Genomic DNA, 27453 nt, shown 5'->3' on the forward strand with positions numbered 1-27453 from the left:
AATGGTCTGACCCTATCTTTAGAGCCTGAGTGGGTCTGTTACCTCTATTATCGCTACTAAGGACAAGATGGCACCACTGGTGGGTATATCCTAGGCTGAGTGGTGACCAAGAAGTGGCTGTTGGTGGAGGCCATGGCTGGAACTTGTACATGCAGCCTGGGTGTCCACATACATACAAGTATGAAAAGGAACAGGGGGTGGGAAAAGAAGGGAAGATTGTCAAAGGCCTCAGGCTAGGATCCACAAACCAGCTATCTGCACTGCCATGATCTGACTCAACTCTGAGGTGTCAAGGATTCTAAACTCAGATCTGGCCTTTCAGGCTTTATGAAATTCTATTTGTCAAGGTAGAAGGGTAGAACCTATTTTATTTAGCAGTCTATTCACTTGATTTATAACTTTTAAATATTTAGATGTATGGTACGTGATCCTCCATTTGTAAATTTGCCTAGGCCCCAAATATTTGGGACAGGCCTGGGCTTCTGTTCACAAGTTATTCTAAATTCATCTAGTCCTTCATTGTAGCACTGTCTTGTGCCTATTAGTTCATGTGTGTATCTTTCCTTTTAGACATTTTGCTCTTTAAAGCATGCCCTATTTATTTTTAAATTCCCCAGTGCATAGCTGATTGCCTCTTTACGTATAATAAGCACTCAATAAATATTTGCTGAATCAGCAAAAAGACTATGCAGTCATGAAATTTCTCTGGCTGAGACAATGCTCTGATAAGCCTTTCTCTGTTTCTAAAATCCCAAGGTCTCCTCCTCTTGCTTAGTCCCTATAAATTTTATATACATATATATATTCCCTCCACAAAGCTTACTTCCCTTTTCCATTACATGTGAATGTGAGAGGCAGAGAAAAATGAATTCCTAACAGGTGGCATCAGAATTCCTTTTAGCAAGAGAAAAAGGAATTTCAGACAAATTCTTTTGTCTAAAAAAATACCATGAAAATCCTGGTTTACTTGAGAAAATGTATGGGACCCAAGGCTGGCTGAAGTAAAGACATTACAGGGAAAGGAAGATTAATTTTGCATAAAAGATGAAGCATTTGGCATTCAGGAGGACAATCTGTTAGGAAGGAGGAAGAGAAGAGAGGAGCCAGCCAGATGGAAGACTCAAGATGACATGACCCATCTTTGTGACCACCTCCACCCATCCAAGTAAAGACTGCTAAGTTCCCAAGTCATGTTTAATGTGTTTGTTTTTCCCTGGAAACTGAAGAAGAAAGAAATGCATTCTACATTGGAATTACATGGTGTAGAACAGAGGTAGCATGTGAGAATGCAGAACCCCAGAGATTAAGATTTTCTCTGAGAATGAATTGTCAGCTTTCTGGAAAATTTGTAGAACTCTCAAGCCAGTCTTATGCAGGTTGTATGGCAGCTAATGCCATTGAGCTTCCCATTCTTCCCCCTTCAGTAGAAAGCCCCCCTTCCCTCACATGCCTTGTGAAAGATGGCTATAAATGCTGCTCTCCCCACCTTCCAGTGAAAATGGCTCCGAGTTTGCAAGGAGGATTCAAGTCAGATTTATTTCATCTCAGTGAACACTACTTTCTACCTAGATTTCTTTTTCATCTATGAGTGCTTTTAATTAATTAATTAATTTTTTTGAGACGGAGTTTCGCTCTTGTTGCCCAGGCTGGAGTGCAGTGGTGTGATCTCGGCTTACTGAAACCTCTGCCTCCTGAGTTCAAGCAATTCTCCTGCCTCAGCCTCTGAGTAGCTGGGATTACAGGCATCCGCCACCACGCCCGGCTAATTTTTTGTATTATTAGTAGAGACGGGGTTTCACCATGTTGGCCACGCTGGTGTTGACCTCCTGACTTCAGGTGATCCACCTGCCTTGGCCTCCCAAAGTGCTGGGATTACAGGCATGAACCACCACGCCCAGCCGAGTGCTTTTTACTTACCAAAATAATACATGTAATAAGAAAATTTTAGTATGAAAATTTATAAAGTCAGTGAATTAAAATATACATATAAGAATAAACACATTGCTAGTTACTTTATCACTGTACTTTAGGGTTCTTTGTTTGGAAGCAACAGAAATCTACTCTGGGTGACTTAGAAAAATTATTTACTTGAAAAAATGGTAAGGAATCAGATCTGCATGTAGAGGACATGAAGGAATGCCCATTGAGGCACTAATGCATATTTCTTCTCTAAGGAAGAATTGAAGCGAAGGTTGGAGAGTGAGGTAAGGATCTTTGGAGAGGACAAGAATCAGAGCACTTCTGGACTTTGTGGTAGCAGGAAACCATGGAGTATCTTTAGGGCTCTGACACAAGCATACATCAGTTCTTCCCCTTTTCAAACTCCCAGGAAGGTGTCAGCTTTGCTTAGCTCAGGTGATGAGTCTGCCTTTTGGCCAGGGCACCTTCATTAACAAAGGGGAGACCTGGATTCTAGGCAAAACACATTTCCATTACCAGAAGCTGAAAGAATGGATTTGTGAAACAAAACTTCAGGTGTTCATTATAATTTTTCACATGTCACTATGTCATGGACAGTCATTTATGGCAGCACATACAGATCTAACCTTCTAAAAAGTGCAGTAATTTCTTGGCATGTGTGTCAAAACCTTTCTTTTAATTTTTAGTTTGAGTGTTAATGGACAAATAATAATTGTATATATTTATGGGGTACAATGTGATGTTTTGAAACATATATGTATCAACCGTAAAAGGATCATGTCAGGCTAATTAGCATACTCATCGCTTCTAATATTTATCATTTCTTTGTGATAAAAATATTTAAAATTATCCCTTTTAGCTAGTTTGAAACATACAATACATTATTATTAACTATGGCTACATTGCTGTTCAATAAAACACCAGAACTTGTTCCTCTTGTCTAACTGAAACTTTGTACCCATTGACCAATATCTCCCTTCTCCCCCACCCCATCTCTCCTCCATCTGCCTTCTCCTTAGCCTCTGGTAGCCACCATTCTACTCCCTCCTTTTATGGGTTCAACTTTTTTAGATTCCACATATAAGTGAGATCATATGGCATTTGTCTCTCTGTGCTTGGCTTATTTCACTTAACATAATGCCCTCCAAGTTCATTCACGTTGTTGCCAATGACAGAATTTCCTGTTTTTCTAAAGGCTGAATAGTATTCCATTGGGTATACATACACCACATTTAAAAAATTAATTAATTTATTGACAGACACTTAGGCTGTTTCCCTATCTTGGCTATTGTGAGTAATGCTGCAGTGAACGTGGGAATGTGCACATCAAACTATTTCAATTCCTTTGGGTTTATACCCAGTAATAGGACTGTTGGATCATATGGTAATTCTATGTTTAGTTTCTCAAGGAAAACCTTTCTGAACAGGGACCATTATCTTGGACCTTCTTCACATGTGATCAGACTAGGTGGTATTAAACTACAGGGCTTTTTGTTAGCCCTTTGTTTTCACACGCTTTGCTGACCTCAGAACCTCTATCCCAGCCCACACTGCTTAAAGAGCATCGAAAACTAACCCCATCCTGACATTCTGATTTGGAGACAACCTCTTGGAATAAAAATCAGTTTGCATCTGGGAGCAGGGACTGTCGATTTTAAATTCCAGGTAGAGTTACAGAGAACTCAATTAGCAAACTTGCAGCGGCTGGTCATTTCCATAATAATAGCTCTCATTTATTAAGCCCCTATCGTCTGCTTGGTACGTTACCTACTTTATCTCTACTCCTTATTGCAACTCTAGGAGTCAGGTGCTGCTAGCCATTAGGGACTCAGAAATCGAGGCACAGCAAATGTTAACCACTTGGCTAAGGTCACAGAAAAGCTGCACTGGGATTTGAAATCAGGTTCATTTGACCCTAAACCCTTGGCTGTTCCCATGCTGCCATGCAGCTGCTCTTAACATACATTCAGCGGCTCTACCCACGCCTCTTTCTCCAGCTTCCTCTTGTGTTTGTGTAGATATCTACCTCTAGCCATACACTGGAAACTCTGAAAGTACAGACTGTTTTTCGATTATCATCATGTACCCCATCATTGTGCTTTACACAAAGCAGATATTCTTTTTCTCTCATGGTCTGTCATATTCTCTCTCTGTACACACTCTCACATGTACACTCATACATGTGCACACACACCTATCTATGGGGAGAGTGAGTTGTTTCAGATGATATAAATGGCTGTTGAGTCTTTCCATTTTCTTATAGATAATTTCTAAAGTTAAATACCTAGCAATACCCTTCGTGTAGCAACTGCCTAAATAAAAGTGTTGAAAACCTGAATGGCCCCTCTCTAAAAAGCGCAGGGAATAAAAACTTTAAAATCTCTAGAGCAACATCAAATGTTCCCTCAATAATTGACTCAACTTTGCTCAGGCTCAGAGGTAGACAAATGAGGCTAAATAGTCTTTAAAGATAAACATTTATGAGTACAAAGTGGATTTCAAGAAGTCAAAAATAGTTGGCTTCTAGAAATAGTTTGAAATCGTTGTTTTGTTTTGTTTTGTTTTTTGTAAGATACAAAGTTTGCAAAGCCGATGAAAAATGAGAACTGAGGAAATTTTGGGGGCAAAAATCAGACCCCAAATTACTGATAGTAAGAATAAGGGGATCTGGATGTGAGGGGGAAAAATGGGAAAGAGGGAGTCCGAATTATCCAACTTTTCTCCACTATCCATTAGAGTTTATTGGTAAAAGTAGGCCATTGATAAATCCTATAGAAATAATTCTGTATCATTAATCCAAAGGGCAATTGGTTGAATTGCCTTTGTTTATCTAATTTTGAGTTTATATATGTACTTATAAAATATATTTTTAAAAAAACCTGCAAGTAAATGTGTGGTTTTCCTGATTTATTGGAATGAAGATACTTTCTCTTAACTTCTAAAGATAGCTCTCAAACTGTCCTATGTATAAGGATTAGCTGGATAATTTCTTCAAATTGCAGATTCCTAGGCCACCCCCACCCTGCCAAAAATCTAAGTTACTTAGATTGTGGTTTAATCCTGGACTCTGCACTTTGAAAATAATCTTAGGTGATTCAGATGCAGGATCCTAAAACTGTACTTCAATAAATATTGGTTTATGTAATAGTGTTAATAATGTGATTAATGAAATACCAGATACAAACTACCTTTATAACAAATTAATGGCCTAAGATTCATTTTTCATCTTTATAATGTATGATTATTAGATGTGCTATATTCATGAATATTTAGAAAGGAGCAGAAGTCTCAGTACCATGTGGTTATAGCTATCAGGGAGGAGTGTATGGAACTTAGAACATAGTTTGAATGGGTATGAAGAACCAATCAGAGTCGGGATGGTTAGAGAGCTGTGGCCCACCTCACCTTAAAGGCAGAGAAGGGGGACTCCAATGACTGTGTGTGTGTGTGTGTGTGTGTGTGTGTGTATCTTTTTTAATCTCTTTCACATTTGCACTTAATGTTGACATAGTAAAATGACTCTCAGAGTGTTGCTGGAAATGTGTCTTCACTGGTAGATACTGCCTGAATCTATTTATCAATAAGTACATCTAGTTATAAGGAGGACATTTTTTGCTTTTGTGAAAGTAGTCACAAATTTCTAGGCTAAGGCTGAGAAACGATAGTATTAAATGAACAAAATAAAAGCTCAGAAATGAGATTTCAGGTTTGTAAGATAAACAGCCTGTATTAGTCAGTTCTCACACTGCTATAAAGAAATACCCAAGACTGGGTAATTTATAAAGAAAAGAGGTTTAATTGGCTAATGGCTGTACAGGAAGCATAGCAGCACCTGCTTCTGGGGAGGAGTCTGGGGGCTTTTACTCATGGCAGAAGGCAAAGTGGGAGCAGGTGTCTTACATGGCAGCAGCATGACCAAGAGCAAGATGGGGGAGGTGCTTCCCACTTTTAACAACCAGGTCTCATGATAACTCACTATCACAAGAATAGCACTGAAGAGATGGTGCTAACCCATTCATGAGAACTCCACCCCCGTGATCCAATCACTTCCCACTAGACCCCACCTCCAACACTGGGGATTACAATTTGACATGAGATTTGGTGGGGACACAGACCCAGACCATATCAGAGTCTGCATAGGAGGATCTTTCCTGCTCAGGAAGATGGTCAAACCTCATAGAGGTAGTTTCAAACCACAGGACAATTTCTGTGTCTTCACAGAGAAGAAAGCACTGTTAATTCCTGTGAGTTTTATTAAAGTTAAAATGGATTGATTGACTTATGGAATCATAAGTAAAACCTCTTTATGTGTCCTTTTCAAAAGGAATCTCTAACTGGTAGGAATATTCCTTAACTTTAGCATAGTTTTAACAATAAATTCACTGTAGACATAAATCACTACAAATCTAATGTAACCTTCTAAGCTACTAATTTATTTTTTGAACGCTTTAGTTTTTTAAAAAAAACATTTAATACTAATATACTGTGTAATTTAATGTAAATAATTTTAAGTTAGTTAAAACAGGTTCGGATTTAGTTCAAGGTATATAAAACCAATGAGCTATACAACAGAAATCAGTTGATCTGTTGATTCAGCATGGTTCAAACTGGTTTTAAGCCAAAAAATTAGTCCAACTCAAAGTGAAAAACAGATTCAAACCAGTTCCTTTTAACCTGCTTATGTTTTACCTCCCACAGCCTTTTCATCCAGTAACCTCACCATAAATCTCGCCATCATTAGAAGCTGCATTGCCCCTGACAGTTTCATTTCAGGCAACCCATTCTTGAGCCACCACAACTTACTCTTCCAGATGCTTCCGTATTTTCTTAACTGTAACAGTTCTTGCCTCATTACCTCTGCTCCATAACTCCATGCCTTTTTCACTATCCATCCTCCTGATGTCTCTATTTTCCTCTTCATCCAACTTAGATTCCATTTACAATCCATTATAGCCACTTCCTTGAAAATACCTCCTTACTTCTTCTCACTCCCTTCCTGTGCACTGTATTTGTAGAGCAAAACCAAACCGTGGTCAAACCCAACTGTTCACTTTTTCCATGCCTATCCTGGAGAAGCAGAACATTTGGGCTGGGAGTTGTGAAGGGAGTGTGGTTGGAATCACAATATAGCCGACTAACTTCATTTGAAATCCATGACTAGAAACCCGAAAAGGCCATTGTCTGGCAATCCTGCTACAGTGCCTTCCTGAGTATGGCAGGTTTACTGAATGGGCTTCTCTCCTTAGGGAAGAAGCAGGAAATATCTTCACTTTTCTCCAGCCACTGCTTTCCCATCCAGTGACTGGGAGTTTTCTCTCTCACTTGCTGATGGCATCACAAGCATAGTCCCTGTTTTCTGACCACTTTCAGCCATAAACAGACATATCTCTGGTAAAAGGAAAAAAGTGTAGTCCAGTGTAAATTACAACTTGACTTTATCATTTCATTCAAATTTTTTCCCACCCCTTAGCTCAGGACTGACCTATGTAAGGGAGAACAGCAGTCTTTATTTTCAATACCTCTTCACCTTGTTCTTCCATTCCTCTTGTTCCTCCTCCCCTTACCCTCTTGTTGCTTCTGGCCTCTGGAGGATCAGGATCAGAAAAAAATGAACAAACTGAAAATGGAGAAAGACTTTTTACTTAGCTAAGATTAATGGAAGTTCTCTCTTGCCTGTCAACTACTCTCCATCAGGGCCAGGGCAGGTATTCTAACACTGACTCTTCTGTGGAGGTCTTTAGTAACCCCTCCTCCCCCAGCAGAAGGAACCTCTACTCATTTAGAGTTAACAAACTCATGTGACCCTCCACCTTATTTCTGCACCTCCACTCCCACGACAAGAGGTACATCAACAGTCTTTTAAGTCTGTAGTTATAGTCCCCTTAGCCTTAAAGGCAAAGAATTCTTTGAGCGAATATGGTATAACAAAATTCAGATTTGATTTCCCTCTCTAGCAACCACTTGTGTCTTAAACACCTTTGGTCTCCTAAATCAACACATCTCAGGATGATTCCACTGCTTTCATGCTCTGTCATCATGAGCAGCTAGAAGCAGAAAGCAAATGCCTGCAACTCTACATTGTTTGTTGTTTGTTGTTTTTGAGAGGCTCTCTACTGGGTCTCCTGGGACTTTCTACAAAGTATACTTTCTACTGTCTATGGAAGGTAGTAAAATAAATTATACAGAACTCCATCATTTTCTCTAAGTTCTCTTTCTAACAATCCTTCTTCATGAATTCTTAGTCTTTCTTACATAAGCTATGGAATGTGATGTTTACTGGGCCATTTTTCTACCCTTTGGTAGATCCTTCACAGAAGTATCTAGTAGACTTTTCAGTTTCTCTCAGGTTTTGGCCTTTAACTGAAATTCGGACATAATAGGAAATATTCCATTCAATATCTTTTTATATCTGTAATTTATTTTCTTTCATCTTTGCGATGACTATTTTATGCCTTTTCCTCTCATTTCATACATTAATTTTCTTTCATTCCCTTTCAGCCATTGACTTTGTCTCACATTTTGTTGAAAGAATAAATACCATGATAAGGAAACTAAATAGACAAATATAGCCATGTTCTCTAGTTTCCTTTTTGTTACCAGGAAAAGGTGTCCTTTTCAACTGGTGTTTACAGTAGAAAAATTTCTAAAGTTATAAAACTGGAGGGAAAGAGAATTTGCAAAATTTGTTTTGAAAGAAAAGAATTAGAGTCACAACACAGGAGAGGATAACTGGGTCATGAAACATGGTGCTATGGTTTCGATCTGGTTCCTTTGGCCCCACCATGTCTCATGTTGAAATCTGATTCGCAATGTTGGAGGTGCGGCCTAATGGGAGGGGTTGGGTCATGAGTGTGGATCCCTCATGAGTAGATGAATGCCGTCCCTGGGGGGCGAGTGTGGGGGTGGTGAGTGAGTTTTCACTCTTAGTTCCCAAGAGAGTTCCCTAGAGAGCTGGTTGTTAAAAGGAGCCTGGTACCTTTCCCTTCTCTCTTGCTTTCTCTCACCATGTGATCCCTGCACACACCGGCTGCTCTTCCCCCCTTGCCATGAGTGGAAAAAGTCTAAGGCCCTCACCAGATTCAGATGCTGGTGCCATGCTTCTTATACAGCCTGCAGAACCATAAGACAATAAACTTATTCTTTTAAAAAATAAATTACCCAGCCTCAGATGTTCCTTTGTAGCAACGCTAACAAATTATACCTGGCCACCAAAATTTAGGGGACCCAGCAATTTAAATAAAAAATTAAAAAATACTCTTCCATTTTTATTGGATGAAATTACATATAGCCTTATTTGATTTATTTTTATAAACATTAACACAGGCATATGTTTATTGGTATCAAAAAGTCCAGAAGGACTTTTATCTGTTGTTATGCTTTGAGAGCAAATAACAGAAGTTCCCAACTCAACTAGTTGGTACAAAAAGGAAAATTTATTATCTCACATTCAAGACATGTTAAGTTGAGAATTTAATGTATTTAATTGCTAATTCAATGACATCATCGAAATCTCAGGTTCTTTCTTTATTCTGCCATTCTGTGAATATTGCTCTTTTCCTCAGTCTAGCTTCTTCTTTGTCACAAGAGAGTTATATCTGTCCAGATATCAAATTCAGACATATCAATTTTGAGAGAAAGAAGAGTGAAGCTGCCTCTCAATAATCCCTCCTTCACATCTCATTGGTCATCCTCTAATCCAGTCACTGGTTAGAAGTATAGGATTACCTTGATTTAATAGGCTAATCTGGATTTGCTCTTTGGTTGGAGATGGGATCACTTTCTCTCAGGAGTAGAAATCTGGATTCTGTTAGCAAGGAAAGAGGGGAAAATGGAACTGCTGCAGGCTTTTAATGAATATCAGCAACAGTGTCAGAGTCCCTCATTTCCTCCTCCATTCCTGCACATCATTCAGAAAATTTATTCTTTCAGCAAATATTTATTGAGCATATACAGTCAGCCAACCACTGTTCTAGGCATTGGGGGCACAGTAGTAAACTTCTTCCATTTTTATTTCTTTTGGGGTTATTCCCATATGTCTAAATTTTATGTTTATGGTGCAGCTTCTTGAAATATCAAAATTAGACAGTGTTCATTGACTTCCTGCCATGAATCATGAGGATATGAGGATTTAGTTGTTTTATATCACTACTCATCTCCCCTACCTCTCTTCCTATTTATGTAATCCATCTATAAAACTTTAAAAAGGATTTTAAAATCTGTTTCTTCTTTAATAAACCGCAATCTACCTGTATTAGTCAGTTCTTACACTGCTATGAAGAAATTACCCAAGACTAGGTAATTTATAAAGGAAAGAGGTTTAATTGACTCACACTTCCACATAGTTGGGGACACCTCAGGAAACTTACAATCATAGCGGAAGGCAAAGGAGAAGCAGGCACCTTCTTTACAGGGTGGCAGGACAGAGTGAGTACAAACAGGGGAAATGCCAGATGCCTATAAAACCACCAGATCTTGTGAGAACTCACTATTATGAAAACAGCATGGGGGAAACTGCCCTCATGATCCAATTAGCTCTGCCTAGTCCCGCCCTTGAAATATGGGGATGATGGGGATTACAATTGGAGGTGGGATTTGGGTGGGGACACAGAGCCAAAGCATATGCATACCCCTACCCTTCTTTCATTTTTTAGCATTTTTTGAATGCCTATTAGCAGTTTGGCAGTAGGAACAAGACATCTTTGTCTTTTTTTCTTCGTAGGGAGTTCTCCAATGCCATTTTCAGTTGTTTTTAATTTCCACCCATTTGGTACCTTGGAGGCTGGTGCTTCTCCTTTTCACACTGCTTCTCCCTCAATCAAGGACATCCAAGGGTTAAAGACTTGACATTCCATCTCCTTAAGAACTCAGTAGCTGAAGGCAGATGGCAGAAATCTGCAGAAAGGCTTTCAGTTTATAGACAGCATCTCTTGGCTCCCAAACTAATAAGACGAAATCATTATTCTCCTTCCACATATCCGCATTCTCTTTTTATTGTTCAACCTCAATCAGCTATATCTTTCCTTTAATATTGTCAATATTAAGAATATTACATTTTATACCTTTTTCCTTTGATGTACCCTTGATTCTAAAAGATGAAAAATCAATAAATCATAATATCATATTATGACTATGTAAATATTTTCTGCTGCAGAGTCAAACAGTGCACGCACATCATTTTTTTCTCCATGAATCAATATCACTCCAAAGAAATTGTTCCTGTCAGAGATTCGATTGTATTTTCTTACTCTCTTTTTGAAATAAATCACCAGTTGTCTTTGTCATATTATGAAGTTATCCAAGCTTTAATAATGCTGTGTAATTCAGAGCTTTCCAACTACTGATGGTATCAGTAGTTGACACCTCAGCCTTGGGGTCAGGCAAACCCAAGGCTCATCAGGGGTATGAAGCCTCCTTTATTTAGCTCATTGTGCTAGACAAATATTGCCATTTTAAATTCATGCCGTGATGTAAGAAAGTTTGTGAGGTGCTAGAAATCTATCCACGTTCTCCCTTTTCTTCCCACAGAGATCTCAGAACCTGAGGATGTGCTCTGTTTCTACTGCCAAGTTGTCATCCCAGGACTTCCCCATTCTGCTCTCCTGAATTAGGTTCATTTTCCTGGATCCCACGTTTTCTTCTTTCTGGGTTTTCTCCCTCATTTTCCTAAGGTGCATCTTCAAATTATGTCCTAGAAAGTGTAGTGGGAGGTAAGAATTCTGAGTTCTCCGTTTCTCTAAGTATCTTTATTTGCCTTTCAAACAGGATTGAGAGACTGGCTGAATATAGTCCTCTCAGTACTTTGACCACATTGCTTAGTTTTCTAGAATTCAGTTGTTGATGAAACATTGGAGCCACTATAATCATGATTATTGGTACATGACCTGAAAGCTTTTAGGATCCTTTGTTTATTCTTCGTCTTTTGAAATTTCATGATCATATGTTTATGGGGCTATTTTCATCCATTTCACTGGCACTCAAGAGCCCCATTCTAGCTTCTTTAGCTATAGAAAATTATCTTCTGTTTCTTTGAAATTTTTCTGTCTATTTTCTGTATTCTGTCTTTCTAGAATTTTCATTAGACAGATGTTGGGTCTCCCACATAAAAGTTTACTGTCATTTTTTCTTTTCTTTCATTTGTTTCTGATTCTTTATCTCTTTGTTCTACATTCTTAGAAGTTTCCTCAATTTACCTTCCAGACACAAGTATTAAGACCCAACAGCACAGGTCTCCTTACTGTAAAATTAGGGGTATCTAAGTATAACTGTTCATCCTAAAGCAGAACCTTCTAGTTGGCAAACCTCCTCCATGCACACATAACTTCTACTCAGCCCTTTGCCTCACTCTCAAGAGAGAACAGGTAATCAAGGATCAATGGTTTTTGTGGAAAGCTTGTAGCATGTAATGTCAATAGGCTAACTAAAGTTGAGTCAAGGTAAATCATCAGGAGAGGTGACTCCAAAGGAAAGAGATAATTTCAAGACCAAAAGACAACAAAAAATTAAAACTATCTTTTGCATGGATAGAGCTGAGGGCCATTATTCTAAGCAAACTAACACAGGAACAGAAAACCAAATGCTGCATGTTCTCGCTTATATGTGGGAGCTAAACATTGAGTACATATGGGCACAAAGAAGGGAACAAGACACCAGGGCCTCCCTGAGGGTGGAGGGTGGGAGGAGGGTGAGGACTGAAAAGCTACCTATCTAGTACTATGCATGTCAGCTGGGTGGCAAAATAATGTGTACACCAAACCCCTGTGACATGCCATTTACTCATATAACAAATGTACATACGTACACCTGAACCCAAAATAAAAGTTTAAAAAATTAAATAAAAACTAGAAATTTTTAATTGAGTTATCTCTTAAGGAAATATCCTTTTATTTAGTTTTACCTTGATAAAAGTTATGAGATATCAGTTCATCACACACATTTTCAATGTAATCCCCCTTTTTGGTGCCACTTTTCAGTCTTAAATCCACAGCCTCTTTGCTGTATGTCTGGCTCCTTCCTTTCCTGGATAGCATCAGAAACTAGCTGCCTCTATTAGTTTCTACTGGGTTTTGTTTCTTAAGAAAGTTTTGAAAACTCTTATCCACTGGTATTTCCCACATCAATTTTCTTCATTATTAGGAAAAAATACCTTTATGTATTTTTTGCCATCACTGTTAGAGATCTTTGAGCAAAGTGCAAGATCTTAAACAATAGAACAAATTCTGATTTCAACTTTTTTGCCATTTTTAAAATTTCATTTACCTGTTGGTGTTGTACATACTCCCCTAAAGAAAGTGCCTGGTTGTGATGTGGAGGTTACAGTGAGCCGAGATCGTGCCATTGGACTCCAGCCTGGGAAACAAGGGTGAAACTCTGTCTCAAAAAAAAAAAAGTGCCTGGTTATTAGGAATTATTAATTAAAGTATCATGACACCAAATGTACCACACTGCTAATAATCCCCAGCTGTGAGCTACATCCTAAATTATGAAGTTGATGTAGACCTGATTTTATGCTGCTTGCTCTGTCAATGTTGACAGTTAATATTTCAACTCATATCAAGCATACCAACTCAGACTAACCTGGGTGATGAAAGGCTGCACTCAGCATATATTTTATTACTAGGAAAATTATAAAGGAGAAGATTCATAAAAGGATTTTTCATAAGAAATAAATATTCTTATATTGGGATGGTCTCATAGATTCCTGACAATAGGCCATAAGAGGATTAGATCAGTGACTGTATTTTTTTGTGTGTACTCTCTAAAAAATTTTGAAAACTTATTTTCAAAAAGTATCCCTTTCTATATTTTATGTATCTAAATTTTTTGTCGTAAAGGTAAATAGCTATAAAAGATATTAATATTGATATTTACAATTAAATTGCTATGTTTTAAAATGTATTAAATATAATCTAAATGTCATATGAATTTATATCTATCATCATTCATTAAAAAATACATGAGCAAGCACTTTTTAGTAGTGTATTCTTATTACATTTCCCACTCTGAATTTTATCCTAATGTAATATATATTTAGAATGGAAAGGCTTTAATTAATTGCCTTTATTGAGTAATTCATGGAAAAAATATATGAAATCAAACTGAAATTGACATATCAATATACTTCCTGTAACTGTAAGGCTCTAAGGGTTAATTTTTTTCATTAATTTATCATTACGATGATTAGTAGCAGGTACTCAAAATAACATAAATGTATATAAATTATAAAAAGTATCAAATACAAAATGTAAAAGTTTATTGGAAATAAATCTTTTAAGGAGATAGAAGCATTTTCTGATTAATTCACATTAGTATGAATATTTCTTGTTATTTTCAAAAGAGCTCAGCACCTTTTCTGTTGTAGTTTTTAATTTTTATAGATGTAATCTATGATGGCTTATAGAATAGTTTTATTACAATAATGCCATTTATATTTTAGAACTCCTTTTGAACTATTTGCCAAAAATCACATGATATATTTTGAAAAATTATTTTTAATGATCTAGAATCAGCACAAATTTGCTCTTTTTCCATTTTTTAAAAGTATGATTAGGAAACTACCTGATATGCACACGAATTTGTTACTCAGTCTTTAAAGTCATTCACTTTCCTGACACTCACACACCAGCATTTTAAATTCATTTTGTGCCTTGTAGGTTTTTACACCCTGAAGCAGTGCACCATATTAAGATACAGTGGGACTTGAGCTATTCTTCTGTGAAGAGGAAGAGGGCAACTGTGAAAGAAATGGCTTGACTGTAAGATGTTCTCAGTCTAACCAATTTTAGGAAAGAAAATATGTGAAGCCTGAGGATCCAAAGCGATTCCCTTCAAACTATCCTACCCCATGGGACACCCTTTGTGAACTCCCTAAGGTAACAGCAGTCCAGAACACAGATGACCTACAGGATTTCTGTTCCTTTCCAGCTTTTTATTTTACCATTGATGCTTCCTTTCTCCTATAAAGGAAACAACAGCTTCAAAAAACTTTGAAGAGGGTCTCAAAGTGATTGGGGGAAAAAATAAGTAAACTGCAGAATAGAAAGAGCTCTATGGTTAGGAAGTCCAATAAGCAATAAGGAGAGACAAGACAAAAGAGAACCAAACAAAATCCAATGTTACAACCTGATTAGAAATAGAAACTTGAGGATTTAATTGATGAGCGGGGTCACAAAGAATATAAGTGCAGATCGACTTTTTGTACCAAAACAGCTGGCTGACTTCCTATCTGAATCTTGAAGTCATAGTAAATTATCACTAAATTATAGTTTTTGGAAGATTTGGAGTAAAGGTAAGCTGACAGTTGATGGCTCTAAGACGATGGCTTTCAATCTTTTAAAACACAACTAACGGCAAAAATAAAATTTACAGGTATATAACTGAAACAGAAGTTTCAGTTCTTGAAAAAATATAACACTTACTTTCATGCCAGACCCCCTGCTGGCTTTAATAGGGATGACACCAGGTTTGAGAGGCCAAAGAAGAGACCTGGAGCCAAAAAACAAAACACGGGGTTTAATTGAGGGGACTTACATACAAGGCATTCCAGTGACAGTGGGCTGAACAGGAGAACTGTTCTCATTTGTAAGATGCATGCAGTTTATGTGGATCAGGTGCAACCACATTCTCAGATTACACTTAAGTTATTACTATCAGGTGGGTCTACCATACACTTACCCTTACAATGTGGGGTATTCTATAATATTTTGTCTTCCCTCCTTCATTCTTCTTACGTATTAAAGACAATGCTGGTCAAGAATCACCTTTATTTCACCATTCACCTAACAAGTAATGATTTTCATCTGAAAAACACCGCTGTAAGGTCCACTGAAAAATAACCATATATTTTTGTATTAAAATTTTATTTTAAAAAAATTCCTGAAGAAAATCACACGTACATTTGACTCATCTCTGCTCAGGAGAAATCAAGCTGCTCATACCCCAAGGACATAACCAGGATCCCTTTGGTGGCAGCCCATCCCAACTGTAGGCATTGTGCCCAAGATGAAATAGCCTCTGGAATGCTACAGAATGACAATAAATAGGGGAAAAAAAGCCTAGTAGAGAGTCAAAAGTGCTCGTAAGCCAGTCTCTTAATTGATGCAAACCTTCTGTTCTGTGATGATAGTGAAGAGGGGTGAAATGGGTGTGGAGGAGGCTGGCGGGCTAGGAAGAAGTGAGATTTAAGAGAATGGATGATTTAAGTGGAGAGAGAGAGTTCCTGGAGCTTCTTCATACAAACAATCTTCCCAATAGAGTGCTAGATTATCTATGCATTCCACACATCTTGTAACTGATAGTTGTCCTTGTTTACCCCCTCTCTCTAAGAAGAGAAATATGTGGAATTAAACAAGGCATCAACTTCCTAAGAATGTGCTATTGCAATGGGCTCAAGCCAATGAGGGCAATGAGAGAACAAATACATCATTAGGGTGCAATCCAAGCAACACAAGTAAATGGACACAATGGAAGAGGTCTGTGAGAAGACTGCTGAAGACAAGAAATGCTTTTTTTTGAAAGAGAATATATAAACTTCCAATCTACCTACGGTTATAAAGAACTATTTTGAAAGGTCCATTTTATGGTAAGTTTTTAAAAAGTTAAAAGCAAAACAAACAAAAATCTCTGGGATATACAGTGTCATCACTTCCAAGTCAAATTACAAAATAGAAAATTAATAAGATTTATTACTCTGAAACATTCCATGACTGAAAAAATACCCAGAGTGCCTAAAACTCTGAACACTTACAGTCCCCAGAACAATCAGTAGAGAACTTAATGGTAGAAGTAAAAATAAAATTAATTTTAAAAACCTGTAAAACCCCTGGAGAGCCAATGGAAGTGGCTATACATGGATTCCTAACTGGAATCACCTGGAGGAGCTTTTGGACCATTGGAAACCAAAGCTGAATACAGAGCAATTAAATCAGTCTCCAGAAATGGAACCCAGATATCAGCACTATTCAAATCTAATGTGTGGCCAGTGTGGTTGAGAACCACTGCTCTAGACCCTTGCCACTCACAGTGTGGTCCATGGGCCAACTGTATCACCTGGGAGTTTATTAGAAACACATAACCTCAAGCCCTTGCCCAGACCTACTGAATCAGAATCCACATTTAACAAAATCCCCGGATGGTTCCTGTGCACATGACATTTGAGAATCACTGATTTAGAAGATGGACACTATTACATGCTGGCATCCACTCTCCCTTAATATTTAATCATTTCTTGCTTGATATTGATGTAATGTATTTGGAATGAGCCAAGTAGCAGCACCTGCTATGTTGTGCTAGCTCTGACTTCTCTAATTGCTCAGAGTTGATGTCCAAATGTTTAAGAACTGAAGGGTCAGTTTCTGTCTTCATCCTAATTATGAATAGCCTTGTCCCTTCCCCAGTGGGATCAAAATATTGCCAGGATTCTACTTAGAATCCAGTGTCCTTTGCTGCCAACCAGATTCTAGACAAAATTTGGTATGTTAATCCTGTTTATATATTTTTAGGTTGGGCATCAATGGTAACCCTGACACTGCTCCTACCTTCTGCCTCTCCTAGTTTTCTCTACCACTAATTCTAACTATATAGAATAAACTCAAAATCTAACAGAGTGGCTGTGGAGGCAGTTGATCTTCCTTGCTTATGCTAATTCTCTTTCAAAAAAGTGTCTGCGGTTCTGAATCCACATGTAGAACTGGTTGATGATGTTACCCAGTTGGTTCTGCTGCTACTGGTTCTTCCATGTATCGTAATTTCCTATGCATTTTAAATTTCATTTGTCCACCAGGCTACTGAAATGGACAGATAGCCTTTAAAATGACTTCTAGAGCAGAATTCCTCCTGCATTCCACTGCAGATGACCTTTACAGTGGAAATACATCAGTCCCTGGCCTTGGAACTGGGTTTTATAAAGTCACTCCTCTAGTCTTCTTTTCTGCTGCATTTCTCTGCATATAACCCATGAAAATGTCTCATGCTCAGCTGAACTCTAACATTATTATAGGGTAGATGGCCAATGTAAAGTCATCTCAGATTAATAAGACTTGTAAGGAAATCTCAGAAGGCTTCTCTGTGTAGGGACAAAAAAGCAAACAATAAAAGAAGAAATGTAAAAATAGCGTTTAGTAAACCAGAAAAATCTTTTCCACGTTTTTCTGGTGAACACCAACTTATTCCAGGACATACTATGAGATTGTCCATGTGCCGAAGTGCTCTAAGATCGTGGAGTAAATGTATCTCCAGTCACTAGAAGTGGAAGCCCTAAATGGCCTAAGTCTAGTAGAACTAGACTTACCTGTGTAAGCACAGACTGAATTTTGGAAGACCTATAACTCTGGCTCACTGAAGAGGAATCAACTTCTAAAAGGGAGATTATTAGATTTTTCCAAAAAAACATAAAAGTTCCTATGGCATTCAAATCATAGGACTAATATGTGCAGTTGCTTTAGAATCAGGAGCTTTTTAACGAACAGCTGTAATGCATTTGGGCAGTTGTGCAAAACAGAAAGTTGGCAGACCAGATACTCTTTTCAGACATTAAACACAAGACGCTTGGGGCCAGATCTGGTGATTAAGAAATCAAATGTTTTCTTTTTCCTCTTCCAACCTGTTCTCAGAGTGTGGAAAGTTATGTGATTTTTCTTCTCTGACCCTCTGGTTGTGTTTATCAGGCCTGTCTCCTCAGCCAGACTAGATCCAGCCACTGGAGGTCAGTTCGATTCAACTCAATCCAGCCTGATCTAGTCCAACTCAGCCTTCTCCACCTTTCTTTCGAGGAGACCTATATGAACATAAAGAACTCAAGTGTCTTGGGGGCGGATACACCAGGTTGTCTACAGCTCATCTCATAAAATGTCTTGACTCTGAGGCAAGCACTATGCCTGTTTGCTTCCACTGAGGATGTATAGATCTGATTTCTAGATACTTTACCACATCCTGGATTCTGCTTCCTCTATAATTACCAGATTCTATACATTATTGATTTTTCTAGTCCATTTGGGCATGACTTACTTTTGTACCTGGCTCTAATTAACCTACCTGCATCCTGACTGCCTCTCAACTCTCATACTAACTCTTTCCCCTGGTCCCTGCCTCTACCTCTGTCCTTCATTTCAACCTTTCAGGTTTCATCTTCTCCTTCCACAACTTGGCCTGGCAGAAACTGCTTCCTCCGAAAGGGTTTTCTTTCAAGTACACATGCAGAAATATGCATGAGCATCTGGTGTGAGCTTTTTGTTCATCTTCAGTCTCTAGTGAAATACAGAGACAGCTACTCTGAGCAAAAGAGAAAAAAAAAATCAAGATTGAGAATGAACATCAGAGAAATGCCTTCACATCTAGAAAACATTAAGAGCCTGCTTTAGCCACATGGAAATAGGTGTGTGTCTGGATATCAGCTCTTTCCCCCCGGTCTACCTGTAGTAGACCAGACTCCCAAGAAGCCTGGCAACGGGAAGAGGGAGACTCTAGTGAAAAGTGGTTGCCACTTCCTGGCTCTCACAAGGAAAAGGGTGGATCTAGAGTGTCTGTTCATCAGTCAAACATCCATAATGGCCTTACCGGTTGTTAAAAATATTGAAATACTACCCTACTAATTAATAAACAGCCATTGTCCATCCCTCCCACCCACCCCTTTCTTTGCCTTGGTGCCCTGACTACCTCCATTGGTTCCTCTCATGCCTCCACCAACTAAAAATTTAACATTATGATTGGTGGGCTCAATACCTTGTTAAATATTACGGTAATCTCTCCTCAATAATCACTCCTGACTCTCACAGGAATAGCATGCTTAGAGCCACCTAGAAACCAATAAGGAAAGAAATAACCTTTTAAGGTCATCTTAGGAAGCATGATGCACTTGCCTCCTCAGTAAAATTATTCAGGGGCTGCTCAGATTCACCCTACTCCTTTTGCTTCACCCATTTTCCTCATTGACATGGTTTTTTTGACTGTCTGTCTGATGATCTAATCTTGCTATCCCTCTATCCTTATCCATGGAGTAGGCTACAAGGAGCCTGCAGTCTCCATTTGCTATAGTCTGAATGTTTGCATCTCCCCCAAATTCATATGTTGAAACGTAATTCCCAGTGTGATGGTATATGGAGTTGAGGTCTTTGGAAGGTGATTAGGTCCCAGTGGTGGAGCCTTCATGAATGGGATTAATGCCCTTATAAAAGAGACCCCAGAGAGATCCTTGCCTATTCCACCATGTGAGGACACAATGAGAAGGTGCCATCTACAACCCAGCAAGCATGCCTTCACCAGACACTGAATCTGCTGTTGCCTTAATCTTGGACTTCCCAGCCTCCAGAACTGAGAAATACATTTCTTTTGTTTATAAGCCACCTAGCCTATGATATTTTATTATAGCAGCCCAAATGGAGCAAGACACCCATTAGATAACACTTTAAACTCCTTTTCTTCATATAGTCAGCTTCCTGGACAGGAACTGGTTAGTTCCAAATCTAATGATCAGATTCCTCCCAAGTGTTCACTCTACACCCCCATGCAGCCATGTGTGAGATTCCCTGTTGCAACCACCAGAGGCAACCAGGTACCAGTTAAGCCTAGCACCTTCTGCAGTTTCCCTTTCCAACAGTATCATAGCAGAACAGAGAGGGTGCTTTGGAATCAGGGAGACTTGGATTTGATATCCAGCTTCTCTTTACTACCCAAGTTACTTGAGCAAATGACTGAACCTTTGTAGACCTATTTTTTTTTAAAGTCACAAAATGAAGGTAAATATTACTTCATAGAGATGATAACAGGATGAAACAAAATAATGCTGTTGTAGTGACCCACTTATTTTCTTTTTCTTTATCTATTCAATGTCTCTTTAAGGAACTCTTCCTTTCCTATTCTTATTCTCCATGGTTTGGTAATGGATGTGGTCACATGACCCAGGAGGCCAGTATACTCTACGCCCTCTGGCCATAGTGTTGGTCTGATTTTTGCCTATGACCCAATCTAGCTAATCAATAGCTTCTCTTGGAATTTGCTAGAACAACCTATAAAGAGGCATTCTTCTTTCATGAGTACATTTGAATAGGCAGTAGGAGAAAAAGAATTATTTTAGTTTTTATGATTTGCACCCAATGTTATGAATTTTGAGAAGAATTTTTATAATGGTATTCTGCCACTTGCAATCTGGAGTCATCATATGTATATAAATTCCCAACTCTGCATATATATAATTCATATCAATATATGAATTTAGAGCACTAAATTAATTCTTGATAAATGGTAGCCATATGTATCTGTACATATTTAAAATGGCTTAAGAAGAAGAGAAATTTGTTGATTCCTGTGGCTGGAGGGCCCAGTTGAGTGTTGAGATGAAGAACTGTCCTCAGATGCTCCAGGAATTCTGAGCATGTCTGTCATCTCTGCTTCCCTAATGTCCATTGGCTTTATGATCTCTACTGCAGATGACTTATTAAATGAGGGACAGGGACATGACCAGAGACTAATCTCAGTTTATAACAGAGGAAAGAAAATATATTTTTCTCCGAGTGTCTATGAAATGTCTCTCGTGTCTCTGAAGACACATTCACAAAGGGATATATTTCCAAAGCTTAGGTTTTTCTAAAGCTGTTTTGAGCTTTAGAAAAGTATCCCTTTGAATAATTTTCTAAAAGTATTATGCGTTGATCAAATCTGACCGTTACTGAGCCAGTCTCTGAGATGTGTGTAAGTGCATATGTGTGAGTGTGTTGTGCACTCTAACTGATGCATTCACTAAAGTCATATGGAGAAAGAAACAGTAGTTCCCAACGGAAAGGTAGCAGAATTACCAAAAGAATGTTTGGGAAGGGATGCTGGGCAGACCCAAATAGTAAGTATCTGCTATTGATATCATCATTTTCATCCTATTATTATTATTGTTGTTATTGTTCACAACTATCTTCATAAAAGATAATGGCATTTGGACTGTTTGGCAGTAAAACTTGACCTGAAATATCTGGCAACAGGATATATAGGTAGCATTTCTTTATTGAAGGGGAAAAATTTTGTCCCGAACTTATGACGAACGTTGTCATCCATTAAAAAATATTAGTGTGAGTTGAGGTTGAAGCCTCATGAGAAAAAAAGTATTTCAGATATGCAGAAATTTCATGCACCAAGTGTTCCTAGAATCAGTGATCTTACCTGAAGGACACTCAGTATAGCACAGATGAGTGTACTTTGTGGCCACTTAATGAATATGAATTCAATATAATTTTTGAACAAGGAGTGCAATATCTTTTAATAGTTTATTTTCAATATGTCACATCTTTGGTAATAAGGTGCCAAAAGGGATATGTTTGGTTGTGGCTGGTTAATATTACTCCATGTACATTAGAAGACCTATAAAGAATCTGTTTCTTCATTTTCTGCAGTCAAATTTGTTTGACTTTATTGTGTAATTGGCTTTTTTTAAAAAAAAGACAAAATAAAGTTTCTCAGTATAGCACATGAAAGTTGACATGACAACCAATTTTTCTAGTGTATTGTGGATTTAGAAATTTAGTAAATGCAGATATATAGTTAGGCAAATTCACAAAGTCACATCATAGAATTTCTACTTTACATAAATTAGCAAGTCATTTGGAGCTTTTACGGCTCTTGGTGATAAGCTATATTAAATCACCTTTTGAAGAAATCGATTTTTATTCTCCTAAATTTTATGTATTCAGGCCTTAATCATTTTATATTAACATGTTACTAGCAGATGTCTAGTTGTTAGTAAACAAACATTCATATTTCTTACTAAAAGAAATTCTGGCCAGGTGCAGTGGCACAAGCCTGTAGCCCCAGCTACTTGGAAGGCTGAAGTGGGAGAATCACTTGAGCCCAGGAGTTCCAGGATGCAGTGAGCTATGGTCGTGCCACTGTACCCTAGCCTTGACAATAGAGTGAGAATCCATCGCTTAAAAAAAAAATTCTCATTTTTTAAAACCAGAGGGAGAACACTGCCAAATTAAGTTCTGACTTCAGAAATAGAGAAGATAATGATCATGATACCCTTCTCCCCCTTGCCTATCTTTTACTCCACCCTACAGCAGAATTGCCAAATTTAGCAGGTAAAAATATAGGCTGTCCAGCTAAATTTGTATTTCAGGTAACAAATTTCTTAGCATAAGTGTACCCCATGCAATATTAGGCATATTTACACTAACAATTATTTGTTGTTTATCTGAAATTCAAATTTAACTGGACATTTATTTTTGTTAAATCTAGCAACTCTATTGAAACTCTAAAATGGACTCGTTATACTCTTTTTTAATATGTTTTTCTGCTAAAATATGCACAAAGAAAAGGATCCCAAACCTATTCATCCTAAAATATAAACCTGTATGCAGCTCTTAGGGCTCATCTCAGTTTGCTGCTGTACCCAGTAGAAACAAAAATAGGTCTCAAAACCAGCCTTAAAAGGGAGGTGATCTTTCCTGGCAGTCCCTTGAAGTTTCACAGCACATCACACAAATCTTCTGAGAGGGTGTCTTCTTTTCTATGTTTTTTCCAAAGTCTTACTCTGTGAGGAATCTCTTCCCAGTCTTGCTTTCTTCTCTACACATCTCCTCCTCAAACTCCTCTTTCCGCTCCCGCTGCCGTTGCATTCAGTTCTCTTATCTTCTCCAGTCCTCTGCCATTTGCATCGTCACACACATCCCAGCACCACCAGCAGATTTGGGAAGGAGGAAGTAAAAGGAGGTGATGCTGTGGATGCAAGTTTATGTTGACATACACCCCAACATTCGCCATTATTACAAACAAAGTGCTTGTAATTATTTTACTGACTCAAAAGTTGAACTAAATCTAACCGTCTTCTAGTTTTCCTTCCAAAATGTACAATGATCTAAACTTCTTAAAATGCACTCCTCTCAGCATTGCAATTGTGCTTCAGTGTCTAACGTAATGACTTCTAACCTAAAATATAAAATAAGAAAGCTCTTTGCCTTCTTTTTAGCTTGCAGGATCATATCAGAAGCCCAGAAATTATTCCATGTAGGCAAAAGTTCATATTCTGCCCTCCCTCTGGATAAATTGAGCTTGTCTACAGTAATTTCTTTGCATTTCATACCCGTACGCTTATTACAGCTGCCATTGTCCAGCAATATTTTTCCCCATTCGTCATCATAACAGCTTATAAGTGTTTGATGGAAATAAACAGAGCCAACACAATTCTGTCATTTAGGCAGCCAAATTCATGAGTCCGGGCATCAATGTGTAGTGATACAATATCCAGAAGCCCCTGCCTGATGATTGTTATCCGTATGATCTGTAGATGGCTCAGCCTGGTCTTAAGTTGTGGGGTCAGGTAAACCCTTGGTATAACAAAACAGACTGAGTGTGATATTTATTGTTGAATTTCTTTGTTAAAATCTGCCCCTGAAGTTTATTTTTTTAAAAGCCTGTACAATCCATGCCTGATGACAGTCCAGTGCAGGCTTGACAATAGCTGTTCACGTTTTCACTTGCCCAGAATAAATAACAATTATTTCTGGGTGTGGAGAAAAAAAATTTGTTTACTTTATGTTCCTACCATTAAGACACCTACACCCCAACAATGATCAAGGAAAGGCAGGCTGGAAAAGCACTTTTTGGAATGTCTAATAATAATAACAATGGTAGTAATTTAATATTAGCAATAATATAGACTGTATTTCAAATTATCAGCCTGGTATGTTTTAAAACAATTATACAGAGACAAATGTGAAAGTGTGATCTTTTTAGAAATATTGTATTGCTGAAGGGTAAACTATATCTATCTTAAGAATAAAAAGATTATTGAGTGTCACTGAAAGCAAAAAGCAAGCTATCCTGCCTCTTTGTATGCAGTTTCTCATTTTGTAAATAATATGGCTCTAACTTTGTAAATGAATTAGGTAGCATCTACACAGCAGAAAAACATCTAGTTGAAAAATAGTTAATTTATCCAAATGATATTTAAAAACACAGTATAGTGCCAACAAATTAATGGATTCATTTTATTTCATGGACCTGTTCCACATTCCTGATCAACTATTTTCCTGATGATTTATCACATTTGTCTCTTCCTGTGGCTAAAACTTACCTTTCTGCCTGGAGTATATCTTTGCATTATGCAAGGCTATCATTTGACTCTGATGATTTTATTTTTCTGATAAATTTTGGAAGATTAATCTGATAGAATACTAAGCCATATGTGGGCTATGTTGGTGAGGCCCATGTGTGTACAAGAAAATGTTAAGCCAAAAAATTTAAAAACTGGACCCCAAAGAAAGTGTACCTATTGATTTCAACTGTGTGAATGTATTATACACATTAGCAGAGAATAAAACTTAAATTGGATGATAATAGTCTATGTTCATTAAGTGTGTGTATGTGTGTGTGTGTGTGTAAAGTTTATTTTATAATAATTTTAAAAATAAAAAGGATCCCCAAAGAAAAAGTCCTAAGACAACACTTGTTTTAAAATGAAGTTTTATACTCTAAAAACTTGCATATGTAGCCAAAACAATTTATTACTAGGGGCAGATTAGGGATTTAGTGGTATTCTTTTTAAGAAAAAAAAAGCAACAGCACAAGATGAATATTTTAAAAGTTTACTTAGAAACAAAACACTACTGGCCTCCAAGATACCATGTGCCAATTTTCCCCTCTGAACAACTTTTACAGACAACTTATAACCTCCCTAAATTATAGGTTTATGCGGAAAAATAAGGGGTTGTTATATAATAAGGAAGCTGGCAAATCTTTAACTGTAACAGTACTAGTTATTGCTACTGTAATTTATGCATAGATACTGATTCTAATTAAGTAATAGCAGAGGTTGCCTTTGAATTTATGAGGCTATAATCAGCTCCCTTGTGCTCAATAAATGCCACAGCTACAGTCTGTGGTGTTAATTTCACACTACAGTGGGAACTAGTGGTTGTTGCCAAATATACTCATAAGTCACAGGCAATTTGGATTATTACTGTAGTGTGCGCTGCATTGAGAAATGAACTAGTTCATAATCACTTTTTAAAGTCATTATTGAGTGTTTGTGTATGATAACTCTTCTGACATTGATAAGGCATAGTGCAGTAGCTTGTCTTTTTCCCAAAACCCATTTCTAGATAAAATAAATATATCAAATCCTCCGGAAAAATAACAATATAAGAAGCCCCTGCTTCCTCAGCTTTCTGGCTATGTCTGATATATGGGAACTGGAAACTTAGAATTTTTTCCTATAAACTACCTCCTGTGTGATGTTCCCCAAAGGGACAGTGCCTGATACGGGGTTATTCGATATGGGGATTTTATGAATTAATGTGATGAGCTTGCTGGCAAAATGAATTCTGTCCTTTTCTAATTTCCTGAAGCTGGGTGTCAACTAAAGCACTTTCACTGTGAGGTTTAATTCTGGAATTACTTTCCTCAAAATGTCACACACACACACACACACACACACAAAGATGGGAAGTGAGCTAAAAACAGTATCTCTCGTTCTTTATTTTACTGTCTCTCTTCTGTTTCAAAGGAGTTACTCTTGGCAGTGGGGTTTTAAGAAATTCCACGTAGGACTGCACACTATTCCACATCTTGTTCTTAAATCCACAACACTGCCATGACTCCTTATTGTTAAACAGTGAACGTGTTCAAATGCCAGCTGTTGACTATAAGGGGTCTTCTTTGTAACCGAGAGGGCTGATTGCATTAATTCCACGGACAGCATGCTCTGACTGGTTGCTGGGACCACAGATTTCTGTTTTGAGTATGTTCACATTATTTCCTGAGGAACTCACTAGGCTCCAGTGCAATCAACAACATAATAGAAGAACCGTGTTTTCTTCGTAAGGGGCAAGCACAAAAGGCAGATGGCTCCCCTGACGTGATGTTTTAGGACCTGCCAAAATCAAGACACCAAGAGTGACTGAAGCTAGTCAAAGAGTCACTGCCACCTTGGATTCTTCTAAACAAAATGACACAAAATATCAGATATTTCCTGTATTGCTTTCCATTATCTACCAAAAAAGCGTTCTTCAAACATCCAAAAGATCCTGCACCCTGGAGTTCAAGCTTATCCTTTGTCTATGGTCTGTACACAGAAAGGTAGTTTCCATAAATTATAACCAACGCCCTGTGGAGGCAATAGGTAATCGTGTCAGAAAAACATGTGTGTGGGTGGGTGGGTGTGGGTGTCTGTGTGTGGCTGTGTGCACGTGTGCATGCTTTGATCCCTTTTATTAACATTCCAGGGGCAGAAACTGTAGTCTCAGAGTGGCGTATAATCACACATTTTCTTCACTTAATTTGCAACAGAAAAGGAAAGGTCTTTCTTCCATTATTGTATAGACAAATAACAAAACATCAGAGCAGTAGCTGTATCAACAAAAAGGCTTTTGGAAGATTTGCAGGTGTTACACAACCTCCTTCATCAGGGGAGAAGTACAGCCTAGCTTTTTGGAGTAAAGACGGAGTCCTTTAACAATTCTTGCTTAGCAACACACAGTCTATTTGTGGTGGTCATGGGGGGTGCACCAAGCAATCTCCCATCTAGAAAGACCCTGCTGAGAGGAGCATTGTTAGCTGACA

The sequence above is a fragment of the Pan troglodytes genome, chromosome 11 (assembly GCF_028858775.2).
Source record: "Pan troglodytes isolate AG18354 chromosome 11, NHGRI_mPanTro3-v2.0_pri, whole genome shotgun sequence".
Lineage (NCBI taxonomy): Eukaryota > Metazoa > Chordata > Mammalia > Primates > Hominidae > Pan > Pan troglodytes.